This window comes from Syngnathus scovelli, chromosome 3 (assembly GCF_024217435.2).
Source record: "Syngnathus scovelli strain Florida chromosome 3, RoL_Ssco_1.2, whole genome shotgun sequence".
Taxonomy (NCBI): domain Eukaryota; kingdom Metazoa; phylum Chordata; class Actinopteri; order Syngnathiformes; family Syngnathidae; genus Syngnathus; species Syngnathus scovelli.
Genome location: NC_090849.1, coordinates 14,591,894 through 14,615,058, shown reverse-complemented (window position 1 = coordinate 14,615,058; position 23,165 = coordinate 14,591,894). Strand labels below are relative to the sequence as shown.

The window sequence follows — 23,165 nt, the reverse complement described above, 5'->3', positions numbered from 1 at the left end:
AGGCCAAGATGAGACTGTAATTAACCACAAGCAAGGCAGACTAAAAGCATTACCTGCAGTAAATAGAGTTAAGCATTTCTGAAATCTATTGGGAATGTTTAATTCAATGTTACTCGACGAACATAATGAGGCAGCTCATTTCGATTGCTGTATCGGCATGATCAATGCATGCTTGGTTATTATTTTATTGTATGTACGCTGCTTAAAATATTTATTAGCCCATTGATGCTACTGTTATTTGCACTCACACCATATAGCTTACTTAAAATAGCTTATTTTCAGTGAACTCTTCACATGTTACTATTTTGAACAGAAATTAGAAATTTACCGTTAAATGCGCACATTGGAGCAGTTTTTTTTTTTTTTAATCTCTGAGAAGTCAGAAATGACAATATTGAACCACTAAAACAAAACTGTGCTGTTCAGAAATGCCACTATATATTTTTTTTCCAAAAGTAATTATGTGCTTTGCTTTTTTAATTTTCAAATAATATATTTAATTTGAACATTTTGGGATAGTTAAAATTACATGTATTTTGATTTAAGATATTTTACATACAGTACGTGTGTTTTAACCAAAACAGAAATAATAAAATGTGATTAACAATTGGGTATGTTTGGCATAAACCTTACATTAGGTGGTGGTTTAATACAATTGTTAAGCACTATATATTTTTTCTGCTTAAAGCCACACAGCAAAAATATATACACAATAATGGGGTTTTATAATTTGCTCATTTTTGCTTTTGTGATTTGACTGGTGTTGAAAAAGCTCCAGCGTGCTCACAGGAGAGAACAGCAAGCTATTCAGCAGCAAAGACAATTGACTTTGGCTGCTTTTTGTCTCAGGGAGCCCAGCGATGCGGCTGCAGTGACTAGATAGTGTTGTGCCCAATGGCTCGCGCACAGCTGGGTTCCTGACTGGCTTCAATAGCGGGGCTGCATGTGCTTCCTCTGCTAAAGCACGACGGGGACACGGGAAGATATAGCTATTATCTGCACAGCTCCCAAACACCCTCCGATTCCCCATCAGCAAAGACGAGATGTAGGCGACCCAAACAAAGAGAAAGGGGACCAAAAACAAAACAAAACAAAACAAAACAAAGAATATGTATCAGTTTCATTTGGAAGGCTAAATGTCTTTGTCCTGTGGCTATAGATGTCTTTGCATTGCTACTATCAGGCTTTTGCACAATGATCCAGTGGTGTCTCTCCATCTGCACCCATCTTGCACGTCTCTCTCTCTCTCTCTCTTGTTCGCTTTCTCACCCTCCTCCTCTGTCGCTGGAAGCGTTTTTCGCGGGCTTCTGTGCGATCAACAGCTCATAATGTTTTTTTTCCACATACGTTATGCAAATGAGTCTTTATGGCAACTGGCATAACAATTAGCATCCTCCAACAATATTTTAGTAGGTTAATTGCAAAATTTCTGAATTGTACGTCTGAGCTGTTAATTAGGCATGACAGAGGTGGTGAAATAGTTATCTTCAGGCGGTGGCAGCCAGCAGAGGCTGCTTGGGATGCAAACAGGAAGGATTGATTGAAATGAGTTTACAGCGCGTGGCTGCTGCCGATTTGTTCCTCCTCGCGCTCTCTTACTAAAGTAAAAAAAAACAAAATGCAAACATGAAATACAACAAAAGAGGCTCTCAAAGGTTGACCCGAGTAGAAATAGACTGCTGCTGCTGACTTGATATAAAATGTACAGACAATACTTTAAATCAGACTTTAAATCTAAGGTTGCTTTTGTTCATGTCACAATTGCATTGTTCAGAGTTTATAATAAATGACCCTTCTATAATTTGGGCTTGCAGAAATATTTGCTCTGCAAGGGGAAAAAAAAAACTATTTCAACGAAAATGGGAAACTGCAGTAAGTGAATGAGGAGCCACAATACGGCTTGCAGATGTTCCACTGGCTACAAGCGCTGCCCTTTTTCCTGAATATCTTTGTAACTTTACTCTTTACTCTCCTGTGTCATCTTGCTTGTCTCTCGATCTGCGAGCTGCTATGCAGCATATGTAAGGTCACAAAGCCAGTTATTACTACCATAGAAAGAGAGCTTGAGTGAGACTGGTGCAAAGCAAGTCCTCTCTCAGTAATGACTCTGCTATTTATAGGTCCCTATTTCATTAGCTCGAGCATTTCCTCCTGGGACAATAGACACCATGATGTTCATTTACTCTGTACACATTACATGCGGACAACTAAATGACCGATCATTTGCAAGTGCAGGCATGTTGCAAAGAGTCCGGCTGTCCTTTGCTGTCGTGCTCCTAACTTGCGTTGGAGGTGTGTATCTTATAAGGAGTCGAATGCGTGTTGCTTTGTTGACATTGTTGTTGTTACCTGCGCATTTTACATCTTTGTAGGGTGAGCAATAAAGACTCCAATTCAAAATGCATTCGTATCGCATATATTTATGATATCATTCTCCGATGAAAATACATTACCCTTTAGACATTTTCCTCAAAAGAAAAAAAGGGACTTATATGTTATTTCTCTCATTTACAAGCCAGAAAATAAAGACCTCCACAATTCTCCACCGTTCAGCGTGAGCCTGCATTAGAATGATGTATTGAAGGCAGAAATAGGAAAAAGACGTCAATGCAATGAAATTTTAATCAGTGTCTTCTGCCGCTTTAATAAGGCAAATAATTCTTATTGGCTGTTGTGTTAAAATTTCTAATATTTAATTCATAACAAAGCTTGCATTATTCTGTGTACGCCTTGAGTTAAGCTTCACACTGCTGCGGGGATGATGAAGTGCACACTATGCCTTTTTCTATGAGTTGCGGCACACTACTATTAAATTGTTTTGATGTTGTCTCTGAAATAAAATATGCATGTATAATACCTTTAATTAACTATTGTACTGGGAGACTGCAATGACCCCAGCCGCCGATCAGTGTGCATAAACACGGACTCTCCTGCCTATGTAATTTAGCCAGCTGTCAGTAAGGTATGAATGGCCATTGGCTGAGCATACCGTTTTTTTTTTTAGTTTTTTTTTTAGTTTTTTTTTTTATTATTATTATTCTAAGTCCTTGAAGTGCATTTTTGTGTCTGAAGTAATGGAAAGATGGCAATGGGCCAGCAGGCTAGGTGCTGGCTCATGTTACACTGAAAGAGCGGGCCCTGTTTTCGTCTCTCGGTGAAATGGCTTAATTGGTGTCAGAGCCCCGGGGATAAAGGCTTCTTGCTCTGAAACACAGCCACACAGGCCCTGTCTTCGCTCAACCAGCAGCAGTGCCCGGCGTCTGCTGGTGAACGAGCACTAAGCCGTGGCTTAACAATACCAAATGATGTTTGGGATGACAGAAATTAATATGCGCTTGCTCCCAGAAAGCTATGATTAATGACAGCGAGCGGGGGAATGCCGTTCCTCTCTTTGCTCCTCTTTGATAGGCTTTGAAAAACAAAACAAAAGACACAGATACAAGGGTCTACTCTCGTTCCAAAGTGGAGGTCATCAAGGATACAGAAACGTACTAAACTTGGCACTGAGCATCACAAAGGAACATCCAAACTTGGACATGTTTATAATTACAACTGAGAGCATTTTAAATATCCTGAGTGTCATACTGATAGTATTTTTCATAACATACCGCAAGATGATTTAAAGTGATAATATGGCTGAATTGGCACTCAGTGCAGCGCCAACCGTGCCAAGACCAAACAATCCTAATTTGGATCAGCACCAAATTGTTGGCCTTCATGGATAGCCACATCATGCATATGTCTGCATTTTGTCATCAAGGTTCATGCATTATTCAGTGAGAAATTAAGCAAAATGTCTAACAGTGCTTGCTTATATCAGAAACAAACCAAAACAGAAATCCGCATCGTTACCTGCATCATCAATTGGCGAACCTTCTTTGGCCAAACCTTCTTTTCTTAGCAACTTTTTGTGAAAAATCAATGATGATTTTATTTTTTTGCGACACGCTAATAATCAAAATCCATACTTCTTTTAAAGCTCTTATGACTCATTGCTTCTAATTTTAAATGCCGTCATTCCATTGAAATTGTGCACACAGACACACACATATTGAGCCAGCACAAAATGTGTGAACAAAATGGTGGTGCAATGTTGCCATGATAATGATCTGTATCTGTTGTGTCCTAGGTGGAGACACATGAATATTTAATTGTGTCTGCAAGAGAAAATCCCTAGACCGTTCTGTTCATTTCTTACTTCTTATACTGTAATGGGTCCCCCTTCCCTCCCAGGTAGTTCCTCACTAAGTAATGGTGAATTAAAATGATATAAATTGCAACGTAAGGGCTTTCTCAGGACGTTTATCTCTGCAAAATGCAGTTTGAAATTCAAATGGCAAGTTTTGTCAACCGCCATTCTGCTGACTTGGTGCGTGCGCCTCATGCTGGCTTCTTGAAATAAGCACTCCCTCTGTCAGAATGATTGATGTGCATTAAGCGTGCACTTTTTACATCACGCCGTTCCGGAAGATGATGTGGGCGCAAGGATATGAGTTAAACAGTGAATGAGTCTCCTATTTTATTGATCCATTTGTAGTGCGGGTGCTCCGTGAAGAGTGACAGTGAGCTCTCGTCCTCATTGTGGGTGCATTTGCTTGATCAAAGAACCTCAATGTTGGTCCGCAGCACCTTGTCATCTTGCATTTTCAGGAAAGGGACAGAGACCCTCGTACTTAAGTTCGTTTTGTGCCCATAATGCAATTAAGTAAAAGCTCTCCTTACAAACACAGTCAGTTGTTGAGGGACAGGAGGTGTGGTTCCTCTCCTCTAAATATTCTGAATTAGTTGTTAAATTTTGTGTGTGTTTTTGTGTGTGCGTTTGTGCACGCATGTGTGTGTGTGTGTGCGTGTGGGTGTGAGTGTGTTGGCAGGCCTGATAGGCTGCAGTGTGAAGGTGAAGTGCGTGATGCTTGGAGATGCCTGTATAAGTATGCAAAGCACGGCAAGCGTCTCCCGGGTGCTGAAGGAGAGCATGGAGTGGCAGAGTTAATTTATTTAATGACTGAGCGTCTTATATCTCCCAAGCCCTGATTAGAATCCATGCTTGATGAGGGAAGCGATAGAAGGCTTTGCATTGCCCCCAGGCCCTTGCACGTACATTCTTGCTTTGCGTTTTTTTTTTTTTTTTAATCCACCCTACTGCCTCTGTAGACTTTTATATGTATATACAAAGAAAGAAAGCGGGACTAGTTCCAAATGGTTGGCAACTTTGGGGCTATGGTTAGGAGTCTATCCACACAAATGCAGGTACTTTTAAAACCTTGCATATATTTTGGGGGTGTTGTGGTGCTTTGAACTTATGCAATCAGCGACACTGATTTCGGTTTTGAAAAAAAAATATTTTAACCCACATTTTAAAATTTTTATGTTCAGATGAGACGAAAATGCTGGGCCTTTTTTAAGTGAGTGCAAAATTATATATATTCTGAACAGACTTTTAGTCAAAGTAGATTTGTATTTTATGCATGAATATCATTCATCTGATAAGACTTATTTACCCACAAAATTAATGTTTTCATTACCAATATTTACATGCCCAGAATATTATTATTATGTATTATTCTTGAAGTGTTATCCTGAATTATGTCTAGCAAGTTAGGATTTAGCCATGTCAGTTAAGATCAAGTATATGAATAAATGTTATGATGTAAAAAAAGACAAAGAAAAAGCAAATAGTAAGAAAAAGGTCATTGGTCATGTGCAGCCATCGATTTTCTCAATCAGATATCCTCATTTTGGTCGCGGGCCATCAGCAAAGTCTTGGACACAACTTTTAGGTTTAACTTCTTTGTCAACTTCCTATGACAGTATGACAATTAAGTCCACATCCATAATTCTGAGTTTCTCCTTTTGCAAACATTGTTTCTGTTACTTTCCCAAAAATAACTTTCTCCAAGACTGGTTAAAGCACCCTTTCTGTTAAGGCCTTATAGATTTTATTTCATTCCGTCAGTGTGAACTTTTTCTTTTCACACCTTATTTGCGTGAACATCGAACAATAATGCGTTTGTTTCATTGTAAGTGCGAAATTGTGTTTGCGTGTGGTGAGTTCGGCGATAAAGACAAAGCTCTGGTGCACTCTATGAACGTGGGAAAGCCAAACAGAGTGTGTCACTTTGGCAGCACAGGCTGTCAGCTATGGGAGGGCTGCAGTTGTAAAAATCATGACCTTCCTCTTTGCCAGCATGTCGCTCGCAGAGCCAATCCTCTGCCCTGTGCTGGCGGTGGGAGGGAATACAAACAGCGGGGGGAAAAATAGTCAGAACCATAATTGTGACTGGGTGTGGGTGACGATATAATGAAATACTTCTTGGTGTGATCATGAAAGCGAAGGTGAGGCTGTGGAAGCAAATGGACGGAGGGAAAGAAGGGGAAAGAACTTCCCGGCTTCTTCTTTTTCCACAAGCTATCATCGGTAATGTCGCAGCAGCCTCACAAAGCAGAAATTATTTCTTCAGGCGTTGCTGTCAAGTGTTATTCAAATAACACCAGCCTCGCATTTGAATAACAGCCGACATTTTGAATTAATTAATCAGACAAGATAGTCTGGGCCTTTTCTCATTAGTCTACAGGTCAGGCCGGGGAAGATATATGCGCTGGTGATGATATACTTGTCTTCAATAGTGATTTATGGAGATTTTGGATTGTACTCGATTTGTCAAAGGGCCTGCGAGCAGAGAAATAGGACAATGCATATTTCATTACCTAATCTTTGATACGTTCCGTGATGCTGAACGATACCGTCCTGTTGTTTGGACGCGCTTTTATCGTCACTCTTCTTGATTCAGGTGCATACACACAGACATTGGCACAAACGCACGTACACACATACACGTGCACACACGTACGCACACACACATACACACACACGCTCGCACGCACGCACGCACGCACGCACGCACGCGCACGCACGCACACACACACACACGCACACACACACACACACTTTTAATCATCTTTCAAAGAACTTCCCCATTTTACTTTTCATATGCAATTAAGCTCGAGCTGTAAATTATAACTGTGTCGTACTTTAATTATCACGGTGTAAAAATAGAGTTCCTGTCTTTGATAGAATTTCATTAACTCACTCAGTACTCCATGTCAAAGTCAAACTTTTTTTGTAAAGCAGCAGGTTCAAATTGTACATTGCTTTAGGTAGGTTTAAAATAGTGCTAAAATATACACATACTAATATACTAAAATATTTCTACATTTTTTGTACAGGGGCAAAGGTTTTACAGAGACATAGAGTGAGTATTTTATGTGTGTGTTTTTCTAGAATAAATATAGGCATGGCTGTGTGAATGACAAGTATATTTTGGAGTAAACAAAGTGTTAATGATCTAGTGACACCAGCCATTTCAGGTGCAAGGTAATCAACACATTCTATTTGGAATATATTTTTACATGCTCGAGTAGTAGACATGCAGCAAATGCAGCGTGCGTCCGTGATGTGTTGCTAATCTGAGAGCGTGCGCTGCAAGAGTGTGTGCTCACGATCGAAAGGATACTGCAAGCTGTTCCCATCGCGCCGAGCAGCCCACACAAAATGCACCAACAGCGGTGTGACAAAACATTGAAACAAATTGCTGTCAGGCTGTCGTAACAGCAAGTGCAGCGATTTTTATCTGACGTGTGGAAGCCCCAGACATGCAACACTGACATGTATTGCCGCAACACCTTTGAAAGACGAGTGATAAAAATCAGGATATGCCCAATCCTCTGAATAACAATGGCCATCATTATTTGATCTTATTACGCCTTCCTTTGAGAGCCAGGCCAAGATAGGAAGATTTGCATGTGTGTGTTTTAGGTCTTGATAATAAATGATCCTGGGTTCTTATTAGCATAGCTTCAGTGGAAATGTACAGTTCAACTGAATTATGGGTCCCTATCAAAGAGAATAGAACGCTGTTTTATATTCGTACGGAATTATTTATTGCTCAGAGCAAAGGGCCTTGCTTTGTTTGCATGCTCAGTGTAAGCTAATTCCAAGGTTAGGACTTTGCTAAAGTCCGGGCTGGAAGCATTATCCACAGGTGGATCATGCAAGGACACAGAGGTACTGTATATGTACATCATAAATAGTTATTTTAGTTTTTGTCTGTCATGACTGAACTGTCTTTCATTTTTATTCATTTGACTAAGCTAAACAGTTTCCCTGATGTAAATATAATGGATAATGATATCCACTGAGTAAACACTTGGAATTAAAATGATCCTCATTGCTTAAAATTCTTTCAAATACTGTGATACAAAGGAGTCACTGCAGGATGCACCATCTATTCTCTACTGTATTGTTACATTCTCTCTTATAGGTTCCTAATGAGGATTCGGCCCTCATTATGATTTTAAGGATGAGAGAGGAAAGCTTTTAATTAATGATATGTAAATGGTTCTGAATTGATTATGTTACAATATCAAGAGAGATGGGTAGAAGCTGTGGTGTAATATATTTTAATTAAGAATTAATTAAAAATGATGGCAATTTTATAGAGGCTCACTGAAAATAGAAAAAAAAATCTCTGTCACAATTAAATCAGACCATGATTAAATAAACAGACAAGTGCAGGTAGTATTCATTGAGGAGTTATATATATTAAATCCCAAGATATACTTAATATTAGAAAAACAAAATTACGGATGCTTGCGGTGTGTCATAGTCGACCGCAAGCTGGGATGTCTGGGGTTAATGGTGATTTATCTCGTTCTTAATTCATGAGATCCTCCTGGTCAGCGTTGGTGGGATCAATGGTGCCGTGTTTGCCTTTTCAAATTCAACATCTACAATTTGATTTGCAATATGAAATTATGACATGGTGTTTTTTTTTTTTTTTTAATCACTTGTGGCCTGTAAATGCATGCCTCAAACAATATCAGCCTGTTTATGAGGTTAAAAGATTTGTGTGAAGAAGATGATCCTCGTTAACCTTTTTAATTGCCGTCTGCTTTTCTTTCATTCATTCTTCAGGGCAGAAACAAACACAAGACATTAGCTGCATTAATGGTGTGAGCCGCTATTAAAGGCAGCGAGGTCTTTGTTTTCTGCTAACGGTGGCATGCACGCGCTGTGCTAAACTCTGCGATCAATGGCAGGGAGGCTGCTATCACAGCACTTGGAGCAGGCGTAGCTCACGGGGGAGGGAAGAGGGGGTCCCTGGTGGTTCATTTTGATTGGAGCACAGAGTTTGGTGTTGAAAGGCGAGGGGGAGAGACAGGCTGTTGGAAGCAAATCCCACTGGATCAGTTAGAGCTTTGCAACAAAAACACCTTGATTCCCGGGAACATTTGCTTTGGAAAAGGGTGAATTTAAATAAACAGGCAACCAGAGAACGCAATGATCTAAAGCATTTCTGAAGGTCTATGTGTTCAGAAAAAGAGAGATAGCGTAGCTCAAGCTTAGAATTAATTTGCAATTCATGTTTCATATAACAGTAAATAGCTGCACTGTGAAAGGGAAAATTGAACTCTGAAATCTCCACACAGCGTTTGTATATAAAGAGCTCTTAAAAACAAAAATAACATAAGGTAACAGGAGGTTTAAAGATACGACTAATGTAGTTTTGTATGTGTGTGTGTGCGTGCGTGTGCGTGTGCGTACATGCATGCTTGTGTATGTGTCGTGTGAAGGATTTTATGAGCTAACCAATCTGTTCTGGGAGGATGTGCTGCTTGAAATGGAGTGAGTGCTGAATGGATTATTAGTCCTGGTCCCTGCTCATACCATGTCACTTGTAACGGCTTGGAGGCAACATGAGCATCCCCATGTATACATACACGGCCGTGATCTTCAGACAAACATGCTCATGTGAGGGGGGCGGCCATGTGCATATGTGCATATGCTATACAATGTGAATACACACAATTGTTGGAAAGAGCATCTTGTTTTTGGCATCTGCAACTAGTTGCAATACATCACTGTCAGAATCGTTTTCCCCGCCTTTCCGCATTTGACCGTTAGTTATCCATGGAGGCCTCTGTCAAAAAATGAAGTAGTCTAGGCATGGGCTCTCGAAAACGGAAGTCGTTCTGTTTTGTTGTGTGGCATCACCAGGTTGTAGACTTTTTTGTCATTTTGATTATGAAGCGAAACCCGTAAGATATGACTGAAGCTAGGCACTCTAATTTTAATGTTAAATAAGTGATGTCTTCAGAGATCAGTATTGTCACCGATCGTAACAAACAGCACCAACGCTAGCCATGACAGAGAGGGGCGTAAGATGGTAGAGGAGACGCGGTGGGCGTGGTGGTAGTTGGGGGTGGGGGGGGGGGGGGGTCAGCATCTGAACTGGATGATGGGAGCCAGAACATGAAACAATGCTGGGGGAACGTCTGGTGGGTTCGCTGCACAGAATTACAAGCGAGGGAGCAGGCCTGCTGAGGCAATTACAGCTTAATGGGGTCATTTGGAAGGCAATTGCCAGGGGTTAATGTAGTATGGAGAGATGAGGTGAGATTGAAGTAAAATTTTGGGTTTGAAAATGTGTTCAAATGAAAAGGGAGCAAGCGGACCAATCACACAATGGTGTACTGGGGGAACTTGAACGCGGAGAGGTGCTGATGCTTGCTCATACACAGAACATATATACCACTTAGGCAAAAGCACACCTGCTTGCATAGGATGTGTTTTTGCCTAACCAATTCCTTTGAACCATTAACACTGCCTACACCTTTTTACTTCTCCATCCTACTCACAATTTACTGCAGTTGTTGTTTACTTTTGTATTAGTTTCCTGCAAATATTACAGAAGACCGTGTTATAATTGATACAGCTGAGAAGTTATAAGAGACACCTTAGAGAATGGTTTAAAAGGTTCATTATACACTGTTGCGTTATCCAGTTCATTACCTTAATTGCCCAACATAATCTGGTGCTGGAAGGCAGCACTAGAGCTTTGGGAAGGATTCTTTGCCAGGACCCCCTGGCCCTGGTCTCATCTCCCTGATCCCCTGATTTGTAGCAAGCAGACCAATCATGCTAAAGCCAAACTTTGATCAAAGCCAAGTTTACTTAAGTTGAGCCATGCGAAATCCCCTGAGAGCTGCTATGTGTGCTGAAGCATAGGAAGTAGTAGTGCCGCTACGGCTGCCGCGTCTGCTGCTGCTGCCTGCGACCGTGTTGGATCAATGCAAAAGAGTTGATTTATCATAAGCCTTTTCAAATCTTAAGCGTTTTTACACAATAATGTTCAAGAACCAAATTGAACGTCATCGGTGAGTGTAGATTATTTGCAAGTCCACTTGCCCTATTCCTCCAATCTCCTCCCGTGTGTGCTGCTGTCTCCCCTCCCTGCCTCTCAGCATAGGCTTTTGGCCACGAGCCGGGCACTACTCTAAGGCAAATTTTCCCAGGCTCCCCAAAGGCTATTTTACCAGGATTCCCATTTGGTCTTAACCCATTAGTAATGTTCCAAATCATTTGCAGAAGCATCTATTTGCTTTATATGATAATGGATTCACAAGTTGCTTTACTGGAACCGAACAGCCGACACCCACAGGTCAAACTTCCACTTAATTTGTTTTTATGGGTTGTCGTTTTCAATGCAACAGTGACTTTTCTCTACACATTATTTTAGACTACAATACTTTACAATATAGAGGTGGTAGAGCATTGTCAGTGCTGCAGGGAGGAAAAAAGGATGATGCAGCTCTGTTGTCATTTTAGAGTGACAAATAGACAGTGGCAGACCATCAGAAAGGGGGAAGAGTGAAATGGTGTCACTGACAAACTGCTCTGTCCTTTAGGCCCTTTGGCCTCCAGAGTATACGGCACATACAGTGTTTACCTCCGGTCAGCTGCAGTGTGAACATGCTGTCCGGTGATCCCCCTTTACCCTTTGGAGAAAACCTTCAGCTATTACACCCATCATACTCATTCACTGATCATTTAATTCAAATAAAATTTCCTTAAATTAGACGTATTTTTGTGTCTCGTATCATTGAGAGGTTTGGGTCATTTTGAAGTACGTGAAGCAAAAACTTCATATCCATAAACAAGAAACATTGCACCTCAAGCTAGTAAATATTTTGAGCCCTCATCCATGTCACCAAAGCATCCCATCAAGTCTGGCCGTCTTCCTGTTGGAAGGTATGAAAAGAAAATCAATGCTGTAATCTTTTCTTTTTGCCTCCTCCAATCCGTAATTGAAATGGAAAATCAAATGAACGGAGAGCAGATAATTGTTTTATCAATATTCCCTGCCTGCCCTACAAGGGTCAGTGCAGAATGATCATGAGTCGGGGATATGACGAGGACAAAATGTGAAATTGAACAGCTAGGAGGCAATAAATCAGGCCTGACAACTAAGAGTGACCAGCGTGTAGCTGCACACACTTCTCCCTTCAGAATATGTCCTGAAGCTGCCAGACTAAATAGGGAATATTCATCTCATTATTGGTGCACTTAATATTATTGATATCAAATTTCATTCTTAGAGTCCAGACAGGAAGTCAAGGTCACTTGCGCTATAATTGTTGTCGCTCTTGGTACGTGATCTCAAGTGTATAATAGAGGGCAAACAATGTGGTCTGTGGGAAATTGCATTTGGGGAGCTGCTAAACTAGTAACAATTTTCCCCATGAGAATTTATCTTATCCCGAGTCAAACCATTGCCATCGTGAAAAACATAAAATAACTGTGGAGGCGATCTGATAAGAGTCATTCTTAGTTGGCCATATAATTGCAAAACTACAACTAATATTGTTGCCAAAGTCTTGACCAATCTATAATTATGTGATGCCCGTTTCTATCTGCCTCCTGCAGTCATAAGGCATTGAAAGACATATGTGATTGATTTAGTTGAAGGGTGTTAAGGAGACGGCAGGAGAATGTCACAAACAATGAATGGTCACAGCTCTGAGGAAAATCAATGACAGAGGTTGAAGTCAGTCTCGCGTGCTACTTGGCAATTTTACACCGGTTGTGGAAAAGAGCTGTCTTCTGGCATTGCCGTGTTGATCAAAAGCAAAACTTGATCGCTTTAATGAAGGCGGATACAATAAAAGTGACATGTGAAATATAGACACGGCAGCAGGAATGCTTGTGTCGCTTTAAGTGGCAGCTCAACTCGACGGCCTGAACTTCATTTAAATTTGCTACTGAGGTTTGAGTAGGCAACACTCCCACCTCATGTGTCTGCGTTGCATCAGAATGACCCGATGGTTGCTTGCTAGGCAGCATTTCGCAAAGCCTCTTACGATGAGAGCGTGACTGAATTTATTTTAGTTGAAGTATTGCGGTTGTATCACATTGTTCAATCAACTGATATGTATCTGATTTACAAATACAACTTAAGCCCACTATTCCATAAATACATATTTACTCTTGAATGAGGAGGGGGGGGAGGTAATTGGCAGAGGGTCTTGCAAATGGCCAAAGTGATGAATTCCCCCCCACCAGCAACCCCCCCACACGCACACTTTGTTGGGATTGCAGTTGTAAGCTTTGCACCATATGCTACTTTCCTCTTTAGCTGGGATTATGCCATCATTATTGCTGATAAAAGCTGTTTACTGCCTTGGCTCCAAATCGATGCTTGGGGCGCTCTGAAACTGGCATTCCCTCTCCAGAAGAGTTCATTCCTTGCCAGCTGCTCAGGATTCAACCCCTTTGTTTCAGATTTCACAGTTTTTGTAATGTTTATTTTCAATTCATCCCCGCCCTGTCCCATGACTCCCCCACAGGTTTCCTCGGCATTAGCATGTGTTTGCAACAATTTGACATTTACATTTGATTTGCTTGCAGAAGATTGAAAGTCTCTCAGATGATGATGACATAGCCGGTCATCAAATATTCCAACGAGCCTGCTTGCTCCAGCAGAGAATGTATTCAAAAACAATAATGCTTTCCCCCCTTTTTTAAGTGACAAAATGCAATCATGGAATTGAAAAAGCACTGAATCTAGAACGATTGCAAAAGGCTCCCTTCTCATGGTGGTACCAATCAATGGTATAATCAGTCAATCCAGATCCAGCTCGACAGCTGTGTTAAGATAACAACTGGTTCGCACGGTTATAGCAGCCTCAATGACCTTCTGTGTCTCGTATTAATAATGTAAAACCAACACAAGACAACCACTCCCCTGGTTCTCATGCAGCCAATGATAAACTACCTTTTTGCCTTACCATCAAAGGCCACTCAGACTAAGCCATGTTTCAAGGAATGATCCATAATGACGCGTTTTTTTTCCTTCCCTGTTTTTAACCGAGGCTCCAGGTCCCTTAAATAACGTCTCTCACTCTTCCTGTAGCTCCCTACTACCCAGGGAAATCATGGTGATCAATATTTCCCATTTTAGAGGAACTGCAGCAAACGTTCACATTAGATTTACTGTAGCCCTCTGTTAGACTTTAATCTAGGTGTAATTTAGATACAACCAAACTAAACTATTCATTCACACCTTTGTATGTCTGTCTTTGTTGTTCTATGTGTCGGCCTCTGTCTATCCTTGTAGCCGTCGATCCATCCTAGCTTATGCGTTGTCATATGGATGTGCTTTCGTAATGTCTTCACAGCACATAAATCTCAGCATGCTATCTCACTATTGCTGAATATTGGTCAAGGGCCATTGAACAAAACAGCTTAATGCAACCTTAACCATTTCGGTCCATGGCGGAAAGTGTAGACTGCTGACTGACTGACACCAGGGATCAAATGCTCTGTAGTTTAGTTTAATGTTGTTGTCCAAGACAGAGTATATTTACTTTAAATAATTGTTGCATTATGTATTTATCTTGTTGACTATATGGGTTTTTCTAAGGCCAAACATGAAGCCCTATCAAATGCAAATTGATGTTTGTACATATATAGAGGAGCCTTGAAATATAAGTAAAATTTGTTTGGTATCCACGCTTGTAACTTCTAAGCACCTACATTCCAAAACATTTTTTCCCTCATTAAAATGAATGTAAACACCATTAATCTGTTACAGCCTCTCTAACTTCCTAATTAAAAGTGTGTCTTACCCATTTTTGTAGAATTGCATGAATTACTTAATGGTGCAATCCACTTCATCACCAACACAACAATAGTGACTCACAAAGCTGTTTCATGCTGGTCAAATAAGGGACAACAACATGCACATACCAGTGTGTCAAAGTCATTTTTGCAGGTCTTTAAGATCATCTGATGTACTTGAAAGGGCTGCAAAGGAAAACAAATTACGTTAGTTTTTACGAACATATGCAAACATTCTCCTTATACCTTCAAATGCACATATAGTTAGTCGCATGCAATGCAGGGAGTTGTGGACTCTTGTTGATGGCAGGTGGTGAAGCAGCGTGTGTGGTCCCCATCACAGGTGTGTGCAATTAGCCTGACAGCTAGTCCTGGACTTCGATGAAATAGAAGTCTCTAGTGTTTATGTGTGTGCATTTAAGCATCTGCCTTTGCCTATGTATGTGCGCCTCATAGTCACCCACGTGTATAGACTTCTGTGTGGCCTCACATTGTGCACGCTTGGTACAGCAAGATGGTATACACTACGTGGGCTTGATCCAAAGTGTCTGTGTGTCATTATGAGGCTGGAGAATCAGTATGTCATTTATTTAGCAGCACGCTGTAGTAGGAAATGGATTTGGAAGAAAGGAGAGGGTAATGTATTGGAAAATATCCCTTTCGGCACCTCAGTATTACTTGTCATAGGGCAGGCTTAAAACGTAGCTTGATAGTTATTAACCCTAATCCAGGCATAAACACAAATCCTCAAGCACCAGCCCAATTAATAATTAGCATAATTAACATGCATTTTAAACAGCGGCTGGTCTTGTCATTGCCAAAGCAAGGATGGAGGTAATTAGGGCTAACAGAGCAGTGCCAAGGGCCCGTTACCCGCGGACGTGCTGCAGTCATTTCCCAGCGCAGGAATTGACAAGTGCAAGACAAGTGCTCTCTGCTTAGAGCGAAACCCTCTTTGACAGAATTAATAGTTGACAAACCACTCCTAAAGCCTCGGCATTGTTTCTGTCACTGGTTAGGTTTGATGTCACTGCTAGACATTATAAATCAATAGTGTCAGGATTTAGCAATGTTTATAGCCAGCGATGGTTTATTATTTCATGTGACTGTCATGGACAAATAGTATTTATCGTGGCGGTCTATAAATTACTGCAGACACACTGTTGGTTTACCCAAACCCAGTCTGCTCTTACCGAGACCATTCCGATGTCCGCTTACATATTTAGAGTAATTTATTTTCTCAGCCGTAGGCCCGCATTAACCCTCTGGTTTCCCACACTCCTCTAAGACATATGTATTGGCTTGACTGCTCAGTCTCCTCTGACAGATGAAAATTAAGTTTCAACATACGTGTCCCTTTCTTTTTGCGACGCAACATTTCAGACACTTGGTCTTAAATAAAGACAGACTTTTATCAATCTACTTCTCTTCGGGCAAATGCAAGAGTGTTATATTAAAAGTTCTGTGAGATGAGAGCCAGTACTTTCTGTCTTTATTTCTGTCACATTTTAATAGTGTCATTTTGATAGCAGGGCTTCTGGCAGATCAAAAAAACAAACAACAACAAGCTTCACCTTTACACCTTTACTAGCAGTTTGAATCCATATACGTATTGCCAGTCACTTTTTGTACCTAACAATGTGTATACACAAGAATACATTCAATGAATGACAACTATTGTTTGGTAGCATGACTTTCACATTGATTTATTCTGACCTGACAATTTGACTCTGTCTTTTATTACGTGAGCTGATCACAGAAACCAAACGATAGACAATGTGTCTATATTAGTAGCATTACAAGTGATATTCATAAGAAAAAGTAGATTACAAAGTATATTTCTGCCTATACTTCAGATGTGATTTACTAAATACTCCCATTCCCACCAGCACTTCCAATTCTACCACTTCAAACTTTATTTTGCACTTTGCGGTGTTCTCCCCTAAAAACCACCATCGCTACCGAAAGTGCCAAACCCTTCCATGTCTTCAGCAGCATGCGTAATCTGTTTGAGTGATCATACAATTTAGTGTCTGCTATTTATGAGATAGCAATCTTAGTAGATGACGGGCAACACATGATTTTGATGCTCTATATGAAATAGATCTCGAGACAACCCTTGCTGTGATTTGTAATTCTATAAATGTTCTATAAATTTTTTACACATTTTTCATAACCCGAAAATACAAATGAGAATGTGAACTGTTCGTAAACAGTGTTATTGATCAACTGTGCCGTGGGCAATAAGGTCCATGTTCAGAAGGGCGGCCATTAGTTGCTCCCGTGTGCTAATTCATTCCTGTGTGGAGGCGTAGCCGTTAGAATGCTAATTCTCTACTATGATCTGACAGCTGGGGTAAAGAAAGGGCCTAGCGTAGGGGAGCATGGCGGCTGAGTGCTTTGGGCTTGTGTTTTTGGTAATGAGGGGGATTTCATGGTGGTGGGTGCAGAGAAAAAAGGGGGGTGCACAACTGACCCCATGCTGTCTTTGCCCCCCCTAGCAGAAATGATATAAAAGAAAGATGACATTTGGTGTCCACATTTAACTTGCATTTGCAGTCCACTTGAGAGGTCCAGTATGCGTGACCTACCTTGATTAAGCCCGGGGCTGCGAGGACTGTACCCTTTAGACTGAAACAAAAAGTGGAGGCTCAGAGGAGAAAGCAGAGCCTGTATAATTGGGCCAAGTAAAGCTGCGGGAGGCAGCCAGGCTCCGCTTTGCCTTTTGTATATTCATGACCCCCCCGACTTGATTGATGGAAGGATAGCATTTGGTGACACTGTCATTTGCAAGTTGAAAAGGTAGTGCAGTGGCTGAAGCGGTGCTGTGGCTGTGCCTTAGAAGGAGCATCGAGAGGAGGCTCATTTCTATGCTGATGATATCCAGCCCCCTCTCATTTTCTTTGTCTCCGTTAGAAGGACATCTGCTGACAGCACATAGTTGAAAAAGAACCAAGTTGAAAATGAAAAGGCAAGATCAAAACATACATGCCGTGTTTACGTCGTAAAACCCTACGCGTGAAACATGATTTTAATCAGCGAAAAACTTCGCTATTTCATATCTGCATAATTGTGTCTCATATTTCAGAGAAATGAAGCCATTTGGAGCAGATAAGAAACATTGCACAAAAATAGGAGTCGCGCAGACTGTTTTCTGATGCTATTCTGGCTGTCAAATAACTAATCAATCAATGGGGCTTTACGAACAGATCAAAATAACACCATTAGTTTCCTTCCTTCCTTTTTTCCTTCCTTCCTTCCTTCCTTCCAGGTAATTCACTCTCATACTTTATTGTCAAGTTATCTGCAAATCATCCGCATGCATTTTTACTATCGTCAAATATAATATTTGATCATATACAAGGTGGATGAGACGTAACAAGACATTAAAAATATATTATGGCCATATTCCTTTTTCAAATATCTAGGCTGAAAAGATACATTATTTATTAATTGTAAAAAGGAATGTAAATCTGCATATTTCAACATAAACATTGGTGGCATCATCAACAACAAACCAACAAACAGTTAAGTCACTTGACATCTGGAAAATAAGGCAATAATAAGGCTATAAAAAATAGTAAAAGATAATAAGAAATCCCTATTAGTGTTGTCTATTAAAAAAAAGTCTTTGTATTGACCTCAGGGATGCTAAAAAAATTATAAGCAGTGTCTAATGCCTTGCACTTTTCACAAACCCTGTACCAGAGAAACAATATCTTTTCAGGTAATATTATATTTCCTAACAAGATGAAAACTTTAAAGGTTGACATCTAAAAGTAAATGTATTCCACATAAACGTTCAAGACTGTCTAAAATTTTCAAGCTGTTGTAAACTTTGAATATATAACAAAGGAGGAGTCTGGCGGCAGAAATATTGGTTTCCAGCTGGCAGCGTTTCTGCCACAAACACACACTCATCAGAGCCACAATTTATAGCGGTGGTGCGAAGTGAGTGTCTACAATTCCCATCTTTGTATTTACACCAATTAGCATGTGAACTCCAATCAGCAGGATCAACCTGTTTGGAAGTCTATAAACACAATGTCACAAAGAGTAGGATGCTGGCTGAGGGAAGCGGACAATAAATATGGACGTATCAATTAGACGTCAGTGATGCAATGATGCATTACATGCTGGATTATGAAATGCATGGGGGCTGCAGGTTCCGCTCCGTTAGAAACGGTGGGCTCTCACGTGGTGATGCGCTAGGCATGATTTGGTCCCCCTGTACAATTTAGCTCCTTTGTGACACCTGAGCACAATGAAGCACGTTTGTGTTTGTCAATAAAATTAGCACTTATCACATTGATGTTCTTGTAAACTCAAAATTACATGTGATACTTAAAAGTGTAAGCTTCAAGTTAAAATGCCATATAACTAAAACAGAAATGGATGGTTTTATGTGAGCAACTCTAAATTGAGCACATATTTAATACTCTAAAGTCAAGGACTGAAACTGAATAAGGGGATATAGAGGTTCCTTGTCATAACTTGGACTCAAATCTTAAATTAATCTCAATAAACCAAACATGATCCAAGACCACAGCAGTTAAATCAAATATTGCTCTGCTCATTAATCTAACAAACATATAAAACAGGCCTTGCTCAGCTCAGTAAATGAAATGGCAGCGATAATGCTGATCCGAGCAAATTCTCCCGCCACTGACTAAAGGTCTGAATTCTTGTTATCCCACTGTCTTGATCTAAAATGTGTTACCCCATGCTGGTGCAGCATGTATTTAGCAGCATGGCCCAATGATGAACTTGCAAAAAGCCATCTTGCGAAAATAATCTGCAGTATTAAAAAGCTTCAAATGGCTCATGGAGCATTTGCTCCAAATTTACCTTTTCCCCCACAGCATCTAAGCATACATTTTAAAATGTTAATTACATTTCTTAGCGTGTGATGTGTCATGACTAAGTTGTCTGTGAGGTTTTGCAGAATTGACGTGACTTGAAGCTTTGAAGACAGAAAAACTTCAAATGTTTCCCAAAGTGTGGCTTGAATATTTACTGTGGAGGGCTGACTGATCGATCCGGCAGCTTGGAGCATCCTAGTGTGTTTATACATGGCTTGTATGGCAGCTTTCATAAGACATTTACCCCATGATTTGCGATGAGCTTATGTGTGAATAATTAATGGCAATTAATCCTTAATTACAGTAATTAGGCAAGTCACAGGAAATTAGGCTGCAGCTGGAGAAGCCCATGTCTAGGAAGGGGAGAACTGGGGATGCATTTAGTGACAGTGGACCTGCGGTGCTGTTGCATGGCGGGCCTGCACCGTTGTGTTCACTTGCCAGCACAGGCAACAGAAAAACACACACCGAGCAACAACACATCCAATAAAGCCCGCTGATAAAAGTCACATTACCCTGACATTTGACCTTCTCACCGTTTAAAGTTCTTCAGTGCCTCCAAATGTTAAGAAGAGCCGATCCAATTCCAGAGGTTGTGACTGGTGAGCAAACATTAATTGGTTAATGTTACACATCCAGCTCCGCTTTTCTCTCTTTTATAAATCTCGTCCCGCTGTTTATTGAGTCCCTGCGGCTGTACACTTTAACACCGGTGTGCTTTTAACACTAACTTTATGAATCTGCAGTGCCTGGAAGGAGGGACAGTCCAGCAGATATTTATGTGTACCTCTAATAAAACAATTAGCCTCTTTAGAATTATTCAAGGAAAACTATAGTCAGCAGAGTTGTTTGCTTACTGATTTCATTGTTTGGTAATGGCCGGAGAGATTAGGTGTGTCTCACAAGGCAAAGAATGAGAAGAAGAATAGGGAAGAGGCTCTCTGTGTCTCGCTCTGAGCTCATTTGTGCTTCTCCATGCTTGCCTTGATGAATTTCCGCTTCTTTCTGCTCCTGTTGCTTTCAATTACACTCTTATTCACATTCCTAATTGCTATGCCAGTCTCGGTAGATGAACCATGGACTTTTTACAGTCCATATTTCTATTCTTAGACCAACGTTTTCGCCTTGGCAAAGTGGAGCTATGGAGATATGAACATTTTAGAGCTTGTGCAACGCTTGTGTAAAGTCATCGTTGTTTTATATACTCAGGGACTGCAAAATTTCGTTCACCGGCACAATCCAATGAGATGTGTTATAATGCAATGTATTTATTTTTTTATTTTTTTAGCGTGATCATTTAAAAGTAATAATGATGATGTACAATTTTGCTCCATCACAAATTACAGCTAGACATGCATTCTAAAAATCAGTGACTCACATAGCAATAAAAGAAAATAACAATAAGTATGATAGCAGAATTTCAATACAGTTGTACCGGGACATGCTTGATGTTGGAGACGTATCTAATGTTGTGGCTGTACAGCTTATATGACTATACATAAGTGATTACATTCGCTACAGCACCTTTCATACGATGCATTTTTCCCTCCCACAGAATGGCTCTGCAGCTAACAGGGAATGTAAGTGAGTTGAGGAGGCATCCAACTGTGATATTACATTAACCCATAGTGCTTGGCCATGTCTGTTAGTGACTGCAGTTATAAAGAGAACATGCTCTGCTCAACTCTTTAGCTTTCACAAGTGCCATTAGAAATAACGAAGATTTATAGGAAGAAAAAAACAGGACGTGCGACTTGCTCCGGAATTTTGAATTGCAGTCCACATCCTCCTAAATAAAACTTAGCAGAGATGCTCCATAAATAGCATAAGTGTGAGTATTCATGGCATTGTACTCCTCACTATTTTTTCTTCTCGTCAATTACAAGCAGGTTGGCCGAATGGAAGATTGGACCTCTTTTTATGTTTACATATATGCAATGAAGCATTTCAATCAGAGCTCAATAAGCATACTACATCGCTTGGATATTAAGTAAGCAATGTCTCTGCTGTCATATTCAAGAGACCCTTAGTTTTTCTTTTATGTATAACATGAGCAGCGCGCCGTTTGGTACCTGAACACCAGCGGGCTCCTCACTAGCAGGGCTGGATGCTGCTACAATGACAAGGTCAGCATGTTCCGCAGGCCCGGCATATACATTCCTCACCATAAGTAATATAAATGAGCTTGTGTTAGTCGTAAACTCACAGTATGTTGCCTGCAAGCTAAAGGGTAACTACACAAGAGCAACACCTCCAAATCTCTTCTTGAGCAGGTTCAACTAAAAATGTCTGTCTGCAGGATGAAAGATGGAGCTGCCTGCGTAAATTGTATCTTTACATCAAAAAATGCTGCAGCATTCCAAATAACAGGCATGGCACAAGCAAATACGATACGGTATACTTGCATTTCTCCAAAATACAACTTAAGGTTGGCTGTAGCCGAGTTTGTTTTGATTGGAGCATTCTTATATTTATACTGGTGTTTACTTGCACTGCCAATCAATTATTAATGCACATGCACTGCGAGGTTATAGTGATATGGCGCTTAAGCTTTCCAAGCACAGTCCATAAATGAACAGTCAACATAGTGAGAGCTTCAAAGGAGCTCTCTGAAATGTTTCAGGCTCTCATGGAGGAGGCTTATTACAGCTGAAATGTTTTTCTCGCGGCCCCCAGATTCTTTGTGAATGCTATCGCCTGGAAAATTCGGGGTATTTTTTGTAGTCTATATCAAGAGACATGTAAACAAAGAGACAGTCAGCACTTGGCTTAAGTATTTCAGCTCTCACTAAACTTGGAAAAATAGTTTGCAAGAGTGCACTTGCGCAGGGTGAAGTAACTCATGGCCATTATTCTTCGACATATTTTAGTATCGATGTTGATCTTGCATCTAGAGGTGAACCGACTCTTTTTGAGGCGTCTTTGTTTAGTGCTCCCGGTGACAAATCTGTGGATCCGCTAATGGAGGTGGACCTGCAAGGCTATCCCCTGGCCTTTGTCTGACCCCTTTTGTGGAGCTGAATTCTTCAGATGTTTGCAGGATCAAGTCACTTAATCTCCAGCACAGACTGGAGCTCAAAAAAAGAGGACAGGGAAAGCAAGGGGGTAGGGGGAGGGGGGAAGGACAGCAGACAAGCGCTTCTCCATGTCTGCGTGCACGGGAAAGTCGTGCACGTCTGCCTGCCTGTTCTGTTATGCACCATTGTTTCAGACAAAGCTCAAAATAGACAGAAACAGTGCAGCAGGCGGTGTGTTTTATTACCACTATAGACCGTAAAATTAGACATTAGTGAAAATGGTTCATTAAATGACTAGGAATGTTACAATTCTACATAACTCTTCATGTA

At 40.6% G+C, this 23,165-nt stretch overlaps 1 protein-coding gene and 1 long non-coding RNA gene across 6 annotated transcripts in view; one reads left to right on the top strand and one right to left on the bottom strand.

Annotated features, from left to right (window-relative positions):
* The window catches only part of pbx3b (pre-B-cell leukemia homeobox 3b), a 55,235-nt gene that overhangs the window by 4,489 nt on the left and 27,581 nt on the right, over positions 1-23,165 (top strand). The window lies entirely within an intron of this gene.
* On the bottom strand, positions 8,490-15,644 carry LOC137840156 (uncharacterized). Its single transcript, XR_011086627.1, has 3 exons — positions 15,203-15,644; positions 15,086-15,142; positions 8,490-9,219 (listed from the first exon to the last, which is right to left on the bottom strand). It is a non-coding gene; the product is annotated as an uncharacterized lncRNA (long non-coding RNA).